This window comes from Callorhinus ursinus, unplaced genomic scaffold, assembly GCF_003265705.2.
Source record: "Callorhinus ursinus isolate GAN/ISIS: 27379988/994484 unplaced genomic scaffold, GSC_fseal_2.0 scaffold4, whole genome shotgun sequence".
Lineage (NCBI taxonomy): Eukaryota > Metazoa > Chordata > Mammalia > Carnivora > Otariidae > Callorhinus > Callorhinus ursinus.
The window spans coordinates 13092445-13098481 of NW_027397066.1; positions in this window are offsets into that span (position 1 = coordinate 13092445).

The window sequence follows — 6037 nt, forward strand, 5'->3', positions numbered from 1 at the left end:
AAAAAAAAAGCCATGAATTCTATGTGCAGTATTCCCCTAGCGCTGGAGTTCTCCTGTTCTCCTTGATCGGTAAACTTGGTCTTGGCTTGCTGGCGGTTCCTGCTGATCTTCTGGGGGAGGGGCCTGTTGCCGTGCTTCCCAAATGTCTTTGCCAGAAGTGGAATTGCCCCGCCCTTGTCAGTCGGGGCTAAGCAAGCTGCTCAGGTTTGCTCTCAGGAGCTTTTGTTCCCTGCAAGCTCTCGGTACAGCTTTGGGGGACCAGGGCGAAAATGGTGGCCTCCCAATCTCCACCTGGAGGAGCTGAGAACTCGGGGCCCCGCTCCTCAGTGCGCCCCCAGAGAAAAGCAGTCACTCCCGTCTCCCTGGTCTCTGGCCGCACTCTGTGCTCACCCGGCCTGTGACCGAGCGTTTGTATCTCTGGCACCCGACCCCATGTGGAGTCTCCAAACCCAGCAGATCCCTGCGGTGCGTTCCCGTGCCGCTCCTCCTGGGGGAGAAAGGGGAGTCTCCCCGGCTCTGCCGCCTGTTGTGTCCCTGCTGGAGGAGCAGTGGCCCGACTGGGCCGCGGATCACAGTTTATGGCCACCCCGAGCTGAGAGCCCGTGCCTCGGCTCCGTCTCTGCAGCCGGCTTCCCCGCTCCGATACCTGGGAGCTCTGCTGCACTCAGGCACCCCCGGTCTTTCTGTGACCCCGAGGGTCCTGAGACCACACTGTTCCGCGAGGTTTCCACCCCCCGCTTAGCCACTGCAGCGACGTTCCTCAGTGGAGTCAACTTCTAAAAGTTCTGATTTTGTGCTCCACGGCTCTAGCACTTGCCAGAAGCAGCCGACGGAGGCCCCCTCCCCCGCCGTCTATCCTCCTGAATATCGCCTCGGATTCACTTCTCCCCGTGTCCTACCTTCCAGTAAGTGGTCGCTTTTCTGTTCAGAGAGTTGTTGCTACTCTCCTCTTCGATCTCCTGTTGAGTTCGTAGGCGTTCCGAATGGTTTGATCCCTATTCAGCTGAATTCCTGAGACCAGACGAAATCTAGGTCTCCTACTCCTCTGCCATCTTGCTCCGCCCCCCAATGCTTTATCTTTTACAAAGCATTTTCACATTAATTTTCTCCATTAGTTATCATGACAACCCCATGAGGCAAACAATTCTCATCCCTACTTTGTATTTGACAAAACTGTAACTCCAACAAATCGACTTCCATGACATCACCAGTGAATGGAAGAGCCAGAGCTTATAATTCCATAATCAGTGAGCGGCTTAAAGCTCTTTTGTTTGGGAGTTGGGGTGGACACGGGGAAGTCCATGTTTTAGGCACTGGGAACAGTTGTAAATTTTGGGCCCTTCAACTGGATGGCAAGTTACCCAAGACTGTGACCCAGTAGTCAAGGGTCAACTGTCAAGAAGAGCTTTGGGATCTGGGCCTCTGGACAAGGGTGGCCAGCAGCAGCAGGTAGAAGCCAAATGAGACCTGATCTAGGAGCAGGAGATGTGTCTAATCCTGGTCCTGCCTGGTCTTACTCCATGAGCATGAGCAGGGTACTTTGTTCTGCTTTGCGTCAATTTTCTCAAATATTAAGTAGGGAAAATGAAATCTGCCTGGCTTGCATCATAATGTCACTATAGGGTTCAAAATATTCAGATGGGAGTGAAACATTTTGAAAGCTTTTTAAGTTTTCAACATGTGCAAGATTCTGTGCATGTTAGAGGTATCTACTCTAGTATTTTCTTTGCTTACACACTGGGGAGTGAAAAGCAGATGTGGAAGCAGCTTCCAGACAACATGCCTGCCCCCAAATTCCTAAGCCCAGAAAACTTCTTCCAACTCTTACTCACACCAAGAGCATCATTATCTTTGCACTGGATGAAAAGATACCTACCATATTTCTGAACAGAAATCTAATTTCCAAGTGGCTTCTCCTGGACTGTGAACTGTACAGGTAACAGAACACAACAGAATTTTCTACAGGCACTGTTTTCCATGGCACGCCCAAAACCAAACAGGAAAGAGGGGGAACCAAAAAAATCCCCTTGGCATTTAGCTCTTCTTTACATTGTAAGAGTGTGGGCCACCTGGGGAAAATAATCATATTAGGAGGGAAGGAGACAGATCCAATTCTGGGTTATATTAACAGAACTGTTTCTATAACTATATATTTCTCCTGATTCTAGGAATCGTCCACTGAAATCTTTTGACATTTAATTCACTGTATTTAGGTTTCTTTTTTTCCAACAAGAACTGAATCTATCAAGTATGTACTCTTTTCTTGATGAATAGGTACTTTTGATTTTCCTAAAGTTTACAGGATGGGAATTGGAAAGAGATGTGCAAATCACTACAAGATGGACAGGTGAGTGTGGGAGGCTGCTAGTCTTCTGTTCCAAATAGAATCCCATTAAAGCTCAACAAGGGGATGTGAAAAGCTAGATTTTAGAGTTCTTCCTCCCTCTGCAAATGAGAGAGTTGTTTTTTGAGAGCTGACAGGCTTTATCCTTCATGAGTTTCATTCCTCTCTTGGTGTGTGTGTGGTGGGGGTGGGGGGGGAGAGCAGGGGATGAGGAAGGAGGGGAAAAGGAGAGGGAGAGACAAAGAAATCAATGTCCAGTGTATGTGCAGGAAAAGATCCAGGCCAGACTCACCATTTGAGGAGAGGGCAACAATTGTCTATAGCCACCCCTGGATGCCAGTGATGCCCCACTCAAGCTAGGAAGGGCCCCCAGTGCAAAGGACCTGTCTCCTGAAAGCTCTTGTGAACTTAGGCTGCTCTTATTCAAATTTAGTTTATGTCCCTAATGGGGAAGATTATTATCAGGTCTGGCTGTTCTGTCCTTGTCAAACCACACAGGAGCAGTGCAGGGTTGAAGGCCAGCAAGGAATGGAAAGGAGTTAGTAATCTTGGATGTTGCTAGGTATCCAAAACCTGTTCGTGACGACACCCCCTGCCCCTTCCACACACACTATCGCCTTTAACCTACTAGAAAATTCCAAGAGTGCCAGACATTTGCATGTTTTGTTCACTGTTCTATCCCCAATGCCTTGCACATAGCAAGTACACAATAAATATTTGTGAAATAAATGAATGAATCTTTACAACTCAAATGGCAGTGGGATAATCGTCAATCTTGTTCTAAGATGAGGAAGCTAAGGTTCAGAGATGTTAAGGAGTAGACAAGCTAGGATTCAAAGCCTGGTGTGTCTTGGCTCCACAGCTGATGTCTTTCAGGACACAATGCTGTCCTCACATAACAAACTGGAATGTCTACAGAGGAAAGGATGGACAGAGAACTAGAAATCACATTCTATGAATCACTGAGGAGCTGAAGCATTTACTTGAGGGAAGGAACACCCTCAAGCTAACAAGCTCTGGAGAGTCCCTTGCCTTTTTTGGGCTTCTCTTCATCACCAGTGAGATGAAGGGGTTAGACTAGACCAGAGTGTAAGTAATCAACACATGTGGCACCATTCTCTGCTTCAGCTCCTATAGCAGACATTAATCATTGATCACAGCATTCTTTCCCAATGAACTTGGATGCAACTTCATAAATATTCTTGACAGCACTCTATGCAACCCTACCCACTGATTAAAGTTGGCATGCATGAGAAAGGCTCTTTGACTTCTCTTGACTAGATAATCTCTGATGTCCCTCAAATTTATTTCTATCCATCAATTCATCACTGTTTCTATCTTGCTGTGTATATTGCTCAGCACACTGAGACATCATGAGCAATGAAAGCTTCCAATCTTCCATGAAAGAAGTAGCATAAAAACCAGGTAGCCTCAAGACTCTGGGTTTATCCTTATATAGTCCTCTATTCAGATTATTTTCCAGATAGGAAAAAAAGTGTTTTAACTACAAATCATCTAAATATTGTTGATAAAAAGATTCCCTTTTCTAAAACTAAGACAACACCTATTACAAAGACTGTATTCCAAGAGCTAGCTAAATTGAAGTACAAAGTTGGGACAGATTTTATAGTTAAAGTATTGGCTTCACGGATTGGTGTGTAGTCAACATTTTCTTGAGTTACACATACAGTGAAGATTGCCATGAAATAAGATGACACGTTGAAAATAACATTATCTGAGCAGTATCACATCTGGATTTTAGCCAAGCTCAAGGAATATAAAATAAAGTTGTTGGTAGCCTCACACCTGGGTATCTGGCTTTTAATGGTTTAAGAAGAGCAAAAGAGAGGATTTCATATTGATTTTTTTCGATAACTTTTTAAGAACACAAATAACCTTCAGTACCTCATAAGGTGTTCCACCAATACCATAAAAGTATAAAACTTAAATTCAGTGTTTAAAAATTCTAACATTTGTTGTTCTACCAGAGTTACTGGTTGCAAACAGCAGAAGTCAACTCTAATTGATGTAGAGAGGAAGGGAATTATAAAAGGGTATTGAGACATTCAAGGAATGGATATGAAGGCTGAAGAACCAGGCTTAGAAAATAAAAAGTACAGCCAGGATCCTGCCCCATCACCACAGGCCACATGCACCCACCTCCCACCACGAGGCTGGACTCAGTTGCCCTGGGCACTCACCACTACACCAAAAACTCCTGATTTCAGCATAGCTGCTGTGCATAATGTCTAACCATCCCTGTCTCTTTTATTATTTCCTCACGAATGAAAGTCTTAGGCAGAAGCTTCAGATTAATGACACTCACCTTTTGGTCCAGTATCCAGCCATTAATGGGGGGGAGGGGAGAGAAAATACCTGCCTCCTCCTTAGGCTTCTGCTCAGTTGGGAAAGAGTTCAGGAGGTGGGCAACAAAAATGACTAGTTCATGACACCTGTTAAAATAAAATGCCCAATTAATTACAAAGTGAATTTCATGTCAACATGTGAAATACCCCAAAAACAAATAACTATAGGTTACTGAGTGGCTACTTTCTTTCAGCAACACACTGGGTACTAGATATAATCTCCTTCATGTCATTTAATTCCTCATAACACCCCTAATGAAACAGATATTTTTATCCCCATGTCAGGGGTGAGGAAAGAGAATTCACCTAGGGTCACACAGCTAGTAAACACCAAAGGCAGAGTTCAGAGGAAGACCTTTCTGAAGCTAACCTGCTGGTTCTAACCACTAAACTGTACTGCCTTTCCATGAACACTGCCATGGTGGTCTGGATCAGGGCTTGCCCTTACCAGGTATACAATAAATGTTTTGGCACTTCCTTTCAGCAGACATTCATTCAGTGAGTACTTACTACGTAGAAGCCACCATCATGAAGCAGATACAAGAGTGTGTAAAGCGTATGTCAATTTCTAACTGTAATATGGAGGATAATGAGATACTTGCAAGAGACAAATATAAGTCAAGCCCTGCATATCTCTTGAGGACAAGGATTGTGTCTTTCCTGCCCACATGATATCTTCAGTGCCTTAGAGTCCTTGGGCCATAGTGGGCTCTCAGTAAATATTTAATGAAGAGATTAAAAATAACTAATATTTATTAAGCACTTACCATGAGCCAAGCACTTTGTCAAGCCCTCAAGAGATAACTACTGTTATTATCTCCATATGAGCATGGTGGCTGAGAGGTACTTTGCTTAGGATCACACGCAAGTAAGGGGCATAGTTAGTGTACAAACCCATGTAGCCTATACCTTAAGGGTGCTTGCACTCTTAAGGGGTTAAGAGTTTCATTTTGAGGTTGACTTTGCTCCAAGGAGCATGCTGCCTACAGGTCTTCACATTTGCACAGCACAACATCCACAGGAAGAGAGGGCATCCTTTTCAGTAGCTCTGTCTTAAGAGACAAGAAACATTTTTCTCAGAATTCCCTGGCAGACTCCCCTCTCTGCATCTAATTGGTTGCAATTGGTCATATGCTCATTCCTCAACTGATCCCTACAGCCAAAGTAAAGGGTGAGTTGATAGACTTTGGCCAAAGCGGCCCATCTAGCTAGATCTAGGAGTGGAGGACCCTACCTTTTCTTTTTTCAATAAAGATTTTATTTATTTATTTGAGAGAGAGAGAGAGAGAGTGAGAGAGAGCATGAGAGAGGGGAGAGTCAGAGGGAG